At 42.6% G+C, this 16371-nt stretch overlaps 1 pseudogene; it reads left to right on the top strand.

The window, feature by feature from the left end:
* Positions 1-10042, top strand: part of LOC113015916 (NACHT, LRR and PYD domains-containing protein 3-like) — a 28693-nt pseudogene extending 18651 nt beyond the window's left edge.
* Positions 10043-16371: the final 6329 nt, after the last annotated feature.

Consider the following 16371-nt stretch of genomic DNA (forward strand, 5'->3'; position numbering starts at 1 on the left):
CAGGGGCGGATCTAGAGAAATTTTCTTAGGGTGGCATGAGGGTGGCAAAATCAAAGCCTTTTTCCCCCAAACACATATGCAGGTGGTTACATATGGTTAAATGATTCAAATGCAGTAAGTATACACATTTTTCATATAAATGTAGTCTATAACTTAATTATTGTCTGTAGCCCACATGGTTACACACTTTAATTACATAAAACATGTGAGTTTTGATTTTATGTACTGTATAGCCTGTATAATAAATAAATATGTAGCCCAATGACTATAAAATCCAGAAAGCTACACAACATGGGGCGGTTCATTTACAAACACAAGTCTAACTTAAGTTTCACACTGTTAGAAAACAATCACATTCTTACCAGCTTAAATTACACAAAATGTCAGAAATCTGCTCTGTCATGAACAAAAATTTAAACCTAATTTTTCATGATTTGTTGGATTAACTCACTGAGGTCTGAAATACAACCCACCATTTTTGAATCCTTTTGAGTTTACGTTTGTATTTCACCCTCAGAATGTTTCATTTTGTTTTTTCCCCCTTGCCTTGTTTGGTATCATTCTTTTCAGCTCAACTGAATGTAGTTTTTTTTTCACTGGCATACTGCATTATTACTACTATTACTATTAATAGTACTATTACTGATCTGAAATCACAAAAAGAACTTAAAATCCTAGTAGTATTTTTTACTGTAAAAAAAACCACAGACATGTTGAGTAAATTTTTATAACTTGAAATGCAAATATAAATTGTACATTTTGTAAACATATACAACTATTTATCTAAAAATGCAGCCAATACACCTGCCGTTTTTTTCTACAACCATTTAAAAATATTACTAAAACTAAAATGAGAGAACAATCAGGTGTCGCAATAAGATGCCCCACAAATGATGTGTGTCAGTAAAAAAAAGGTTTGTCCACCAAAAGACAGAACAGCACAGGGATAAACCTGCAGACCTGACAACAGGAGGTGTATCACTCTGCTGGTTTTCTATGCAGTGACAGTGTTTACAAATGTGCCTTTGTGACATTCATTAGTGCCCTCACTGACACACAAAACAAAACGACTACACAACAGAACAACTACACAAGACAACAAAACACACTAAGTAAACACTCCACACTAAACATCACAAATCTCTGTCAATAGAAAATTGTACTTAGTAGTCAGTATAATCTTTTAATAATATAAGTTTACATATGGTAGTGATAGGATGTGCGATCCTTAATAGTGTGCAAAGGCTTTGTGACACACACCTACACCCACACACACATATAAACATCCACATTCCAATGTAAGGAACAAACACCCACTGATGTATAAATAAAGACCAGGGCAGTCTCAGAGCTGCGAGTCCCTGAGCCCTCACTCTCGTGCGAGAGCTCAGAGCTGCCCTTCCTAAGCAACAAGTAAAACTGTGTGTTTCTCCTCTCTGATTCTCAGCTGAAGAAGTGTTTTAGAATACATCTCTTAACAATCTCCCACATCTAAAAGCTGTCTCTCTCTCTCTCTCTCTCTCTCTCTCTCACTCACTTGCTCTGTCTCGCTGCCGTTACCGTCACTCCCACAACTCTTCCCTCTTCCCAAACAACCAAATCCCACATGTTGACTTTTTTTAATTGGTCGACATTGTGCATTTTTCCACCGACAGGAAAGAGGTGGCTTTTTCCCTTTCTTTACTGTTTTCGTGCTGTCCTTAGAAAACGCTTAAAACACACACACACATTTTTTTTTCAGACTGAATCTCTGTAACCTCTCAGAGAGCAGCTGTGAAGTCTTGTCCTCAGTTCTCACCTCACAATCCTGCAATCTGAGAGAACTGGACCTGAGCAGCAATGACCTGCGGGATTCAGGATTGAAGCTTCTATCAACAGGACTAGAAAGTCCATATTGTAACCTGCAAAGTCTCAGGTGAGGTCAAATGATATACTTCATTGTTACTGCCTCCTGTTAGAGAAAGCTTAGTTAATCGTTGCTGCATTCTTAGTTAGAATCAATGCTTAAAAAATGAAATAAGTTTTTCTAAATCTAGTAGCTCCTCGTGGTTTTATTTTTCAGATTGACTTCCTGTTACTTAACAGAGAGAAGCTATGAAGCTCTGTCCTCAGTTTTCCTCTCCCAGTCTTTTCATCTGAGAGAGGTGGACCTCAGTAACAATGACCTGCAAGATTCCAGTGGAATCCTACTGTCTGCTGGATTGAAAAATCCACACTGTACACTGAAAAGTCTCAGGTCAGGATTTAGACATTACCACTGATTATGTAACCCTCTTGAGTCGATGGACACGCCAGTGCATCGAAATCAAATGACCAATTTAAGATGACATAGCAGTTAAGTTTCCCATTGAAAGTGCAGACTTCAAACCACATACCATTTATAATTACTAAATTTAACTCAATAGATCAAGTGCATTATGTCTGTAAAACAAAAAAGAAAAAGAAGTATTCAGAGTTTTCAATATTTTATGTTGAGAAACTTTCTGAAATTGTTCCACAATTTTTTCTCCTCCTTGAATCGCTACCTTATCGTGGTGGAGGGGTTTGTGTGTCCCAGGGATCCCGGGGGCTATGTTGTCTGGGGGCTTTTGCCCCCTGGTAGGGTCTCCCATGGCAAATTGGTCCTGGGTGAGGGACCAGACAAAAAGTGATTCAGAAGACCCTTATGAAAAGGACATCGAGGGAACAGTTTACCCTGCCCGGGATAGGGTTACCGGGGCCCCGCCCTGGAGCCAGGCCCGGGGAGGGTGCTCGAGGGCGAGCGCCTGGTGGCCGGGCCTTAGTCCATGGGGCCCGGCCGGGCACAGCCCGAAGAGGAGACATGGGCCCATCCTCCCGCAGGCCCACCACCCGCAGGAGGCGCCATAGGGGTCGGGTGCATTGTGTGTCGGGTGGCGGCCAGGAGCGGAGGCCCTGGCGGACTGACCCCCGGCTGCCAAGACTGGCAATAGGGACATGGAATGTCACCTCTCTGGTGGGGAAGGAGCCTGAGTTAGTGCGTGAGGTTGAGAGGTACCGGCTAGATATAGTTGGGCTCACCTCTACGCATGGCTTGGGCTCTGGAACCAGTCTCCTGGAGAGGGGCTGGACTCTGTCTCAGTCTGGAGTTGCCCCTGGTGAGAGGCGGTGGGCTGGGGTGGGTATTCTAATATCCCCTCGCCTTGCTGCCGGTACGTTGGGGTTTTTCCCGGTGGACGAGAGGGTTTGTTCCCTGCGCCTTAGGGTCGGGGAACGGGTCCTGACTGTCATCTGCGCTTATGCGCCGAGTGGCAGTTCAGAGTACCCAGCCTTCTTAGAGTCCCTGGGGGGGGGGTGCTGGAAGGTGCTCCACCTGGAGACTCTGTTGTCCTGCTGGGAGACTTCAATGCTCACGTGGGTAACGACAGCGAGACCTGGAGGGGCGTGATTGGGAGGAACGGCCTCCCTGATCTGAACCCGAGCGGTGCTTTGTTATTGGACTTCTGTGCTAATCACAGTTTGTCCATAACGAACACCCTGTTCGAACATAAGAGTGTCCATAAGTGCACGTGGCACCAGGACGCTCTAGGCCGTAGGTCGATGATCGATTTTGTAATCGTATCACCAGACCTGCGACCATATGTTCTGGACACTCGGGTAAAGAGAGGGGCTGAGCTGTCAACTGATCGCCACCTGGTGGTGAGTTGGATCAGGTGGCGGGGGAGGACACTGGACAGACCTGGTACACCTAAACGCGTAGTGAGGGTGTGCTGGGAACGTCTAGCAGAGGCCCCAGTCCGTGAGATCTTCAACGCACACCTACGGCAGAGCTTCAACAGCATTCCGAGGGAGACTGGGGACATTGAGTCCGAATGGACCATGTTCAGCGTCTCCATTGCCGAAGCTGCTGCATTGAGCTGCGGCCGCAGGGTGGTTGGTGCCTGCCGTGGTGGTAACCCCCGAACCAAATGGTGGACACCAGAGGTGAAGGGAGCCACCAGGCTGAAGAAGGAGTCCTATCTGGCTTGGTTAGCCTGTGGGACTCCGGAGGCAGCTGACAGGTATCGACAGGCCAAGCGGAATGCGGCTCGGGCAGTGGCCGAAGCAAAAACTCGGGTGTGGGAGGAGTTCGGAGAGGCCATGGAAAAAGACTTTCGGACTGCCTCGAAGAGATTCTGGCAAACCGTCAGGCGTCTCAGGAGGGGAAAGCGGTGCTCTACCTGCACTGTGTATAGTGCTGGTGGAGCGCTGTTGACGTCGACTGAGAAAATTGTCAGGCGGTGGAAGGAGTACTTTGAGGACCTCCTTAATCCCACTGACACGTCTTCCGAGGAGGAAGCAGAGTCTGGGGATGAGGGGAATGACCCGCCAATATCCGGGGGCGAGGTCACTGAGGCAGTTAAACAACTCCTTGGTGGCAGAGCCCCTGGTGTTGACGAGGTCCGCCCCGAGTTCCTGAAGGCTCTGGACGTTGTAGGGCTGTCCTGGTTGACACGCCTTTGCAATGTTGCGTGGAGATCAGGGGCAGTACCTGTGGACTGGCAGACCGGGGTGGTGGTCCCCATCTTTAAGAAGGGGGACCGGAGGGTGTGTTCCAACTACAGGGGGATCACACTCCTCAGCCTCCCTGGGAAAGTCTATGCCAGGGTGCTGGAAAGGAGAGTTCGTCCGCTAGTCGAACCTCGGATACAGGAGGAACAATGTGGTTTTCGTCCTGGTCGCGGAACACTGGACCAGCTCTTTATCCTCTCGAGGGTACTTGAGGGCACATGGGAGTTTGCCCAACCAGTCTACATGTGTTTTGTGGACTTGGAGAAGGCATTCGACCGTGTCCCTCGGGGTGTCCTGTGGGAGGTGCTGCGGGAGTATGGGGTGTCTGGCCCATTGCTACGGGCCATTCGATCCCTATACAACCGTTGCAGGAGCTTGGTTCGCATTGCCGGCAATAAGTCGGACTCGTTCCCGGTGGGTGATGGGCTCCGCCAGGGCTGCCCTTTGTCTCCGGTTCTGTTCATAATTTTTATGGACAGGATTTCTAGGCGCAGCCAAGTGGCGGAGGGCTTTCGCTTTGGTGGCCTCAGAATCTCATCTCTGATTTTTGCGGATGATGTGGTTCTGTTGGCTTCATCAGGTGAGGGCCTCCAGCTCGCACTGGAACGGTTCGCAGCCGAGTGTGAAGCAGCGGGAATGAGGATCAGCACCTCCAAATCTGAGGCCATGGTTCTCAGCCGGAAAAGGGTGGAGTGCCCTCTCCGGGTCGGGGATGAGTTCCTGCCCCAAGTGGAGGAGTTCAAGTATCTCGGGGTCTTGTTCGCGAGTGATGGGAGAAGGGAGCCGGAGATTGACAGACGGATTGGGGCTGCAGCTGCTGTAATGCGGACGCTGCACCGGTCCGTCGTGGTGAAGAGGGAGCTGAGTGTAAAAGCGAAGCTCTCAATTTACCGGTCGATCTACGTCCCCACCCTCACCTATGGCCACGAGCTGTGGGTAGTGACCGAAAGAACGAGATCGCGGATACAAGCGGCGGAAATGAGCTTCCTCCGAAGGGTGGCTGGTCTCTCCCTTAGAGATAGGGTGAGAAGTTCGGCCATCCGGGAGGGGCTCAGAGTAGAGCCGCTGCTGCTCCACATCGAAAGGAGTCAGCTGAGGTGGTTCGGGCATCTGACAAGGATGCCCCCTGGGCGCCTCCTGGGCGAGGTGTTCCAGGCATGTCCCACCGGGAGGAGGCCCCGGGGAAGACCCAGGACACGCTGGAATGATTATATCTCTCGGCTGGCCTGGGAACGCCTTGGTATTCCCCCGGATAAGCTGGAGGAGGTGGCTGGGGAGAGGGAGGTCTGGGCCTCTTTGCTTAGGCTGCTGCCCCCGCGACCCGGCCTCGGATAAGCGGTTGAAAATGGGATGGATGGATGTTCCACAATTTGAAGACACTGGATTTGTGAACCTCTGCTCATTCTTACATCTTAGCAACTGCTTCACTAAGATTCTCTTTTTATACCCAGTAACGATATTGACCTGTTGCCAGATTAGCTGCAAAATCTTCCTTGAGCTGTTTCTTATTAGTACCACTTACTTTTACAACCTTTTGTTGCTCTTGATCCAACTTTTTTGAGCTGTCTTGCTGCCTTTAATTTCAAAATGAGCTAATATTTTTCATGAAATATTAAAATGTCTCTTTTGAAACATTTAATATATTTCTGAGTTCTATTTTTAAAAAGTATAGTTTTATGAGTTTTGTAAATCATTGCATTCTGTTTTAATTTAAAACCTTGAATTAATTATATTATGTGTCTGTAGTCTTTCAGGCTGTCTTATTGCAGAGAGAGGTTGCATTTCTCTGGCTTCAGCCCTGAGCTCCAACCCTTCCCATCTGAGAGAGCTTGACCTGAGCTACAATCATCCAGGAGAGTCAGGAATGAAGCTGCTTTCAGCTGGATCCACTCTGGAGACTGGAAACACTCAGGTACAGAAGGAATGCCTGATGCGGGAGGACAGGTGTTTTTACTAGAGATGGCACGATACCACTTTTTTATGTCCGACACCGATACCGATATCATAAATTTGGATATCTGCCGATACCGATATGAATCCAATATAGTGTATTTTTTAATCAATAAAACAGTTTTTTTAATATCTTGCTGCTTTTTGTATAAGTTCATACTCAAGTTAAAAAAAACAAACACTAAAGCTATTCTGTTATACCTGTATGCAAAAAATACACTGCACCCAAAATATTTCAAAACTGATCAATCTAATAAACTTAAACCTACTCCATCCTCTCTATTCTGTTATTTTAAAGAGTACTTAGCAGAAATATTAAGCAACCTAACTAATAGGGTTCTAAAACTCCCAGCAAAAAATAAATAAATAAATAAAATAAAATAAAATAAAATAGGGAACCACCTCCCACCCTCCACCTCATGATACTTAATTGACATAATCAACTATAATTTGATGCAGTGTGAGAAAAAGATACACAGAAATCAGTTATTTTTCAAGAATAATCAAATAGATTCAACACCTTTCTTCAACAAAATTGCAGACTGCACAGATGGTACCTTCCCAAAGGAAAAAGTACTATAGCTTACTAGAGTATATTAGACTTAATAGTTACTATATACCGTAATGGACTTCTATACATTTTACATCAGATTAAAACTTTGGGTGTAAAATTCGGATAATTATTTATTAAAAGCTAGATATTTTAAATGAGAATAAGAAAGAAAAGTATGTCTTTGTGCCCCCTTCTCCCTGTTCATGCCCTATCGGCCCCCCTGGCTAAACTTTGCTAGATCCGCCCCTGCACAGTTACCAGCCGTCAGCTACGTAGAAAAGGATCCTCGAGTAGAAAGTAATATTAAATAAATTCTAACAACAGCTTATCAAGCTTAAACGTGCTGCTGTTGTTCAGCCGCTGGTTTCCTCTTTCTGGCGCGAAGAGAGCAATAAAAGAAAAACAAGAGAGACGGACTTGGGACAGAAAAGCCGATCAGCTGATCATTAATCAGTTTCATGATTGAAGTAGCAGCAGAAGAGGGAGAGAGAGAGGCAGTCACTCCATATATCTGTTGTTAAGCTTAACGCGGGAATGCTTTACAAACATTCAGAGATGAACTTACACACTTGCTTTACTTCTCTCTGGGATCACTTCCTCGGAGATGAAATGCCGGATTGCTAGCGAGGCTACAAATACACACAGCCGCTCTATCACGTGACCCGCACTGCTGCGATGTGCTACGGTTATGAGCCGAGTTACGCCATGTCGCAAGTTTTGCGAGGTGCTTTTTTGATATTTAATGGATCGGATTACATTTTTTTATTTTTCTCCGATATCCGATCCAGTAATTTACGTCAGTATCGGACCGATACCGATACGTAATATCGGATCGGTCCATCTCTAGTTTTTACCTTCAGTATCAAAAAAATAAATTGCTGCAGCCTGAATATACAAACATCAAAGAGGTAGACTCTTTAAACAAGATGCTCTTTCATTCAGAAAGTTACTTAAAAATAATCAGCTTTGTGATTAAAAAAAATTTTTTCTGCCTTTCATTATTTGTGTGTGAGTGTGTGTGTTAGTATATCCTGTTATATTGCACCACACTGTGACATTAATAAAAAGTAGCTCTAAATATATATTTTAAAAACATGTCTGTATCTTTTACAATCACACTCCTCAGCCTCCCAGTATTGTTTATGCCAGGGTACTAAAGAGGAGAGTCCATCTGTTAGTTGAACATTGGATTCAGGAAGAGTCCTTATTGTGAAACACTGAACCAGCTTTTTATCCTCTCAAGGATATTCGAGGGTGCCCAACCAGTCTTCATGTGTTTTGTGACAGGGTCCTTAGGGGTGTCTTGTGGGGGGGTAATTCATGAGTATGGTGTCTGGTCCATTGTTACAGGCCATTTAGCCCTTGACAACCATAGTGAGAACTTGGTTTAAATTTAAAGTCAGTTGGAATAATTTCTGGTGGGCGTTGGACTCAACCAGGGCTACCCTTTGTCACCAATTGAGTTTTTTTCTTTTGGCTTCACCAGTTAGTGAACTTCAGCTTGCACTGGAGCTACTTAGAGTCTTTAAACAAGTGTAAAATGGTGTGAGTGAGAATCAGCACTTCTAAGTGGAGAAGTTTAAGAATCTTTGGGTCTTGTTTCAAAGTTAGGGTAGGGGGAGTTAAAATAAGACTGACAGATTGGTCTGCCCTAATCAATCTGGTGTGATGAAGAGACAGTTGGGCATAAAAGCAAAGCTGTAGATTTACTGGTCAGTCTATGTTCGTACGCTCACCTACAGACTGGTGTCTTGGATACAAGCGTCAGAAATGAGTTTCTGGCTGGGCTCTCTTGTAGAGTTGGGGTTAGGAATTAGGTCATTAAAGAGAGAATAATAGTAGAGCTGCTACTTTTCCATATCCAAAGGAGCCAGTCGAGGTGGTTTGTGGATCTGAGGCCTGTTGTTAAAAGAAGAGGGGGTGCTACACAATGACAAACATGACCCTATCACAACTCTTTTGAGATGTCACTTCCAACAAAAATGCCATTTTGTTTTTTAAATGGTTGACTCCTAGTTTGAACAGTGAATGTTTTCTTTGTTCTATTGTAATAAGACATATAAGTTTATGAGGTTTGCAAATCACTGCATTACATTTTATGCACTATATGCAGATTGTTCTGCTGGTCCCAACTTTTTTTTGGAATGTGGGATAAATAAGTCTCCTTGTGGATTAAGACTTTTAAAATTGAAAAAAGTAACATTTCATGTGATTTCAGTGTTATGTTGATGTGTCCTTGTCAAAAGAATGTGCTGGTCTGACCCCCCTCCTCCTTTCAGGGTGGAGCCTGCTGGAGTCCAATGGTTGACACCAGGTCTGAGGAAGTGTAAGTGTGTTTTTAATGTGATTCATGAAAACAAAGCAGCACACATTCAACCATCTTCAAACTGTCACATCACTCATTCACATCTCTGATGTCAGGACTCACTATCAAAGTGTCAATCAATGAACAGATGATGGATCAATAACTGCAGCTGGATTGTGTTTGTTCTCTCCATTAGATTCCTGTCAACTCACAATCGACACAAACACAGTACACACAAACCTCAAACTGTCTGACAACAACAGGAAGGTGACACATGTGGAGGAGGTTCAATCATATCCTGATCATCCAGACAGATTTGATTACTGGCCTCAGCTGCTTTGCAGTGATGGTCTGACTGGTCGCTGTTACTGGGAGGTCAAGTGGAAAGGACTGGCTTACATATCAGTGAGTTACAGAAGAATCGAAAGGAAAGGAGATAGTAGAGACTGTACCTTTGGATTTAATGAAAAATCCTGGAGTCTGAGCTGTTGTGATGACGGCCCTCCTTCTGTCAGTCACAATGAGAAAGTAACATTTATCTCCTCCTCCTCTGTCTCTAACAGAGTAGCAGTGTATGTGGACTGTCCTGCTGGCACTCTGTCCTTCTACAGAGTCTCCTCTGACACTCTGATCCACCTCCACACCTTCAACACCACATTCACTGAACCTCTTTATTCACTGAACCTTTAGTCTGGCTTTCTGGTTCCTCATTGTGTCTGTGCTGAGTTGAGTATAAAGAGAAACACTCTGACTGTTGAACAGATAGTTCAGGCTATACATGTCTGTCTCTTTCACTCAGAAACACGTTTTCAGAATCAGTTATTTTGTTCCTGTACAGTTTTCTAGTTTTATTGTTATTCTGTTAGTATCAGAATCTGACCAAATGTCATATTATAGTGAGACTCTCCTGTTTCATCAGAAGAGAAAATTTCTCTTTACTCTGAGTTTAGATTATGATCAGCATTCACTGAAGCTCCAATGAAACCAGCATTTTCTTTAACTCTGAAAGAAAAATATCTCTTGCTTCTCACTGCTGGTTAAAAGATGAACTATATTCTCATATTCATGTCAGACTCTCATTTAATATGTAGACCGTTCCTTCATTTACTTTCTGTGATATATAACTGATTACATGTATAACCCTGACGTTAACAATGGTCTTATGTTGAGTAAAGGAGAGTAGGAGAGCTGAACCCATTTTCCATATTTTTATCTTGTTTGTAAGTAAGCGTTTTTTGTGTTAATTAAAAGATATTTATGACAATAATTCAATTAAATTTTATTTATATATCCCACCTGTTTTAATGTTGTTGTTTTTTTCTTTTTCAAATAATTGTACTGATAACTGTTTTCAACCACACTGATATAGATTTATATTCAGACTGTTAACACTGGACTGTTAATACCATGAAAGTATCAGAATCAGAGCCCTCTAGTGGTCACTGTCAGTAACTACAACTCTGTATACAATAGCACTGACATTATGAACTTTATGAGACTCTATGAGAAGGTAATGGAAGCAGTCTTGTTTTCCTCTTGTTTCCCTCACTAACATCAGCTGTGTGCAGGTTAGCTTTAACAGAAATAGCAGAAAATAGTCAGTTGATGGTCAGCAGCTGAACTCATCTCAAAAATACTGCATCATGAACTCGTCTCCAACAGGGACTAAAACTTATTGGTAAAGATATTAAGATACAAATTTGAACTTCTTGATTTCACAAACAGTGTCTGATAGAGGAGGAAGCTGTCCTTCATGCCTGCCCTGTCTGATTACTTTATGCTTTATATTACTTTTGAGTGTTATTTGAACAATCACACATGTTGGAACCTTTTCAGTTTCCTTTAATCAGAAATGCTGTTCAAGTATAGACAGTAGATGCTTATATATGATGTCTCAAAGGGGACTAAACAAGAGTGCCTCCTGTTCAAACTGATACCTAGAAAACCTCAGTTATTTTGGACTGGATAAGTTTTATCTGTGTGGGTTAGAGGGTTAGAGACAGGTCCAGGATATGTTTAGCCTAGCATAGCACAAACACCAGAAAGAGGGGAAGGCTGTTATCCTAGTTTAGAAATAACAAGTGCTCTAAGTGTTAACAGGTCACTCACTGACCTAATTGGCCATTTAGTAAAATGACCTTTGCACTGCTGTTTGCTTCTAACAGCGACCAGTGAAACACTTGCTTGTGCTAAAATATTAAATAGTGAACTGATCGTCTGGACTTTGTGATAGTCACCTGTGACAGAACAGGCTAGAATTTTTAGGTGCCACAGAGGTATACTTATTTATTTTTCTAATTTAATTCAATTAAAAAGCAAAGAATAGGAAACCCTGAATGAAGTGTTGGGAGAACAGGGGTCACAATGTTAGGACTAATGGATGTTTTTGACTATAAAGCCCATCTGCAAGGACAATACAGCAACACAGAAAGAGAAAGATGTGTTGGAGAGAGACAGAAGTGGTGTACATTGAGAAAAAGACTGGTGTCTTATCTGGACTCAAAACAATTGAAAGAGGAAAAAAAAGTTGTATTGGATAATGACAGTAGTTCTGTCATCACATACATGTTTAAATATTTGTGAAGCCTGTGCAGCACGTGGGTATATAAATACGATACATTTGGATTATCACATATAAGTGGTTCTTTCCTCTGAGTATCAGTATTCACTAAACAAACAGCAGTTATCGCAGTCTGGTATTTTTTTATTAATTTTTTTTTTTTATTTTGCTCCATGCAGAATATTTGAGGGGGGTAGCCGAGAACAAGACAACACTGCACGCCACCACCAAGGTTAACAGTGGAGGTGGAGTAAGGGCTTACCTTAACTAACCCAGGTTTTTTTCTTTCATAAAGACAACAGCAGCCTCATCTTAAGGCTTCCCATTGCTATTCTACAAACCCAAATCCCCAAAGTGTGTTGGTGGTGAGTGAGATACCCTTCCATCCAGATGGTGTCCTGGTGAACTATTATGCAGACGGTGGCACACAAAAGCAAGAAAACAAACCACAAATCATGTGAGAATGTTCAGTGCACTCATTGGTCAGATGTATCTGGGACATGAGCAACAAAAATAAATACAGGAAGTACAGTAAGGGGAACTAAGGATGGGGCCAGACACTTTTCTCACACCACTGTAACAGCATTAATGAGATAATTGACCTCCATGGCTTTAAAGTTTAGGTAGCTTCACTGTGTTGGCACATGGTATTGAAGAATATAACAGTGGAGGATCAGATGTTTTGGGGGTTTTCCTGATAGAGACAAGGGTCAGGGTTTCAAATAAATTAAAACTCTGTCTGGGTCTATGGTTAAGCTCAAGTGGAGGATTGCTGCCAACCCCCCTCTTCAGCATATGCTTCAAAGACAGTTAATATGACTCGGGGGTGTTGATTCATTTAAAATAACATTATCATCCTGCTGTAACCAGGTTACTGTAAGACTAAATAAACCAGACTGGAGACATTAACCACACATTTTTAGATTCAGTGCGATTTTACACTTCTTGATGATATTACCATCTCTGATTTTCATCCAGTATCATTATTGAATGCTTAAATTCCAACAACTTGTCTTTGATTAGATTGAGCATAGTAGGTGGTTTAAATCCTTCTACCAGCTACCCTCAACATGACATCAGACATAGTCTGAATAAAACCAGTTGAACCAGTCACGGTGCTTTCAGTGCAAACACTGTTGTTTGTTTTGTGTTTTCTATTTGTGCAGAGACACAGCGTGACAGCAAAAAACAAAACAACCTGATCTTGTTCATGTGCACATGTCTGTATTATTCAGAGCTCAGATGAGGCTTTTTTTGGTTAAGCTGTGCCTACTTCCTGGCCATGTTAGTTTGAGGGAAATCAAAGGGCAAATTTGATGCAAAGGAAAAAGGAAAGAAAGGATAGAAAGGATAGAAATGTTACTGCATCTGTGTGAAAGTGTAATTTAGAAAAAAACTCAAAGAAGAGAAAGAATGGGGAAAAGGTGGAAGCTTTACTTTTCACATGAAAGTCTATTGTTCAGAAACTTAACCTTGAAGGGTGTACTCAAATGAAATAGACCTCTGTTCCTGCTAAGCCCCTCCCACCTGTCCTGCTACAGAAAGAAGTCCGTTTTGTGGTAAAGTCTATGAGGACAGCAGGTGATATTTAAATCACTCCACCTCTCCTATTACCCCTGCTGACATGCAGACATGATCCGAATGAAACCGGCTGAACCAAATATTTGTTTAAATACAAATACTGACATTTGCATGTTTTCAGTCCAAACACATTCTTGTCAGAGACAAACTAACAGAAACTGACCTGATGTAATTCTATTTTAGTTATGTAGCACTAAATCACAACTATAGTCACCTCAAGGTGGTTTATATTGTAAGGTAAAAACCCTACAATAATAATAATAATAATAATAATAATAATAATAATAATAATAATGATAATAATAATAATAATAATAATAATAATAATAATATTGTTGGAGGGGTAATTATACACTGACGGACAGGAGGTCACAGAGAACTTTGTGAACTACTATTTATCATAGATCTATTGAAGTCTACATATGAGTTTAACACGTAGGTCCAGGTTATAAAACATTGCACCACTATCTGTTGGCTCACCTCCAACAAGAAGTAATGTTGACTGTTTTACCCTCAGAGGAGTCATGTTACTCAGAAACTGATGAGGTTAGAATCACCAAAAGTTATCATATTAAACTTAGATCTGTCTGTCAATCACTCTGACCATTTAAAGATGATTATATCTCAAAACACATTAATTAACACCTAATAATAGATATAGGTTATGTCAGAGCTCATATCAGAGCACATTTAAATTACAGTTACATGGTATATGGCTCCCCAGAGACTGTCTTTAACGTCATTGGTCTATGATTAATGTAAAAACATCATCATAAAGCCAGAGCCAGTGATCTGTCTGACCTTTACATCATTATAAATGTGAGCCCGTGGACATTAAGGCAGCTTTGGGTTCTTTATAAATTCATTTGAGTTTGAATTAGTTGTTTTTTATTTCGCTTTCCTCTGTTTTTATCTTGTTTCCATGTTTATGTCTTGGTTGCCCCATGTTTCTTTTTCTCCGAGATCTCATTGAAGGTTATTTTCCTTTCATATTCTGCATTATTTGTACTTTCTATCTCAGTCTTTTCTTTATTATTTCCCTGATTATTTTCAGTAATTATTTCTGTTTATAATATATGTACTGTGGGCTGCTACAAATCAGTCTTTCAGAAAGTAATGAATGTAAGAGATGCACAAATATGTGAAGGACAAAGGAGGTATACAGACAGGTATTAAATTTAAACTGAAAATGTACAAATGTAAATATATATATATATATATATAGATATACCCTCTGCCTTTCTAAATGGAGGGACAGTAACTGCGTGTGCATATAAGCATGTAAAACTTGCAGATAGTCAGATTAACAGTATTTCGTCTCTATCTGCCATTCTGCAATTCATCTCATTAAACAATAACGTGGCGCACAGTGTGACGTGAAAAAAGGCATATACCTTTGACGTTGTGTGACAAACTCTGTATTCCTCGTCCACACGTAAACGCAAAAAAGGAGTTTTAAAAAATCTCTGTTTTCGGTGATTCGAAACTCCGTTTATGTGTGGACGAAACAGCTGCGTTGTCAAAAATACCCGTGTAGGTGCGGACGTAGCGTAAAAGAGTTAGTAGTTTATTTTCTTACTACCTGTAATTTATTGCAGATTACTTGTATTTGCTTAATTGTTTACTAAATGTTTGAGGTGTGAAATAAACCGCAATGGAGCAAAATATGGGTGTGTGTGGTTGGAGGATGTGTGCGCGCGTGTGCATGCACGCGGGGGGGCGCGAACAAGTTTGGGAACCACTGATCTAACATATGAAACAGGAAAAGACCGCCATGTAATCCCTTTATTTCAACAAAGTAACTGTATTCTAAATACCACCCTTTTAAACGGTAACTGTAACAGAATACAGTTACTCATATTTTGTATTTTAAACACGTAATGGCGGTACATGTATTCCGTTACTCCCCAACACTGTTATTTACAGGTGTGTACAAACAGCTACTCAGGTGTGAACACCTATGTGGGTGAGCACGCTTGCATTCACAAGGTCTTCATGTAACTATCTAATAGTTGTGTGGGGTGCCACAGCCCCGGCCTCCAGGAGGCATGGAGCAGATCCAAGCCTCAGACATCCAGAGGCCCCTAGAGCATGAGAGCCCACAGATGACCACTGGAGGGGCAGTGTAACCCACCCAGAAAAGAGCGGAGTAGAGCCCCAGATGGGGGTCACAGTGCAGAAGCCATAGGGGGCCACATTGATGAGCTGGAAGGCTCCGTTGGCAGCCAGCTATGCCAGAGTGGACTGAGCTCCTGGCTCAGAGACCCGAGATCTGAGGGCTCTCCACACCCTGAAAGAGGCTCGACTGAGCCACAGGGGCCAGGCCCCACCAAGCAGCCACTGGCAGGGCATGTGGTTGGGGGTGATAGGTCCCCACATCTGGGGTCCCTGAGATGTTCCAAGTGATTTGGAATCTAAGACCCGACCTGACACATAAATATAGACAAACAGGCAAACACAGACACAAACATGCATTCCCACCATCATGTACACATATATAAATACTCAGCACTCTCCCAACATGGAGACAAACAAAAATGAACACTGTACACACACTCACACTCCCCAGACATACTCTATAACCCCTGGTCCAGGCACCATCACCCCCAGATGGGCAATCTGCCCTTAGACCCAGGAGATGTTTCCCTTTACTCTGGGGTGGAGACAAGCAGACCACCCCCGGTCCTGCAGCACCAGGGAAGTCCAACAGCCCAGATCTGGCTGCATTTCAATGATATTTGTCACGGTTCTGGGTCTTTGTGACCCAGCATTTTGAATTCTTGTGTTTTGGAAACATTTTATATTATGGTTTTTGTTCTGAGTCCTTGGTTGTGCTCTTTTGATTATTGTGATTTCTAGCTTTTAGGTTTAGTTCTGCCCTTGAGTTTATTGGCCCTTTCCCCAGTCAGTCAT

This window comes from Astatotilapia calliptera, chromosome 23 (assembly GCF_900246225.1).
Source record: "Astatotilapia calliptera chromosome 23, fAstCal1.2, whole genome shotgun sequence".
Taxonomy (NCBI): domain Eukaryota; kingdom Metazoa; phylum Chordata; class Actinopteri; order Cichliformes; family Cichlidae; genus Astatotilapia; species Astatotilapia calliptera.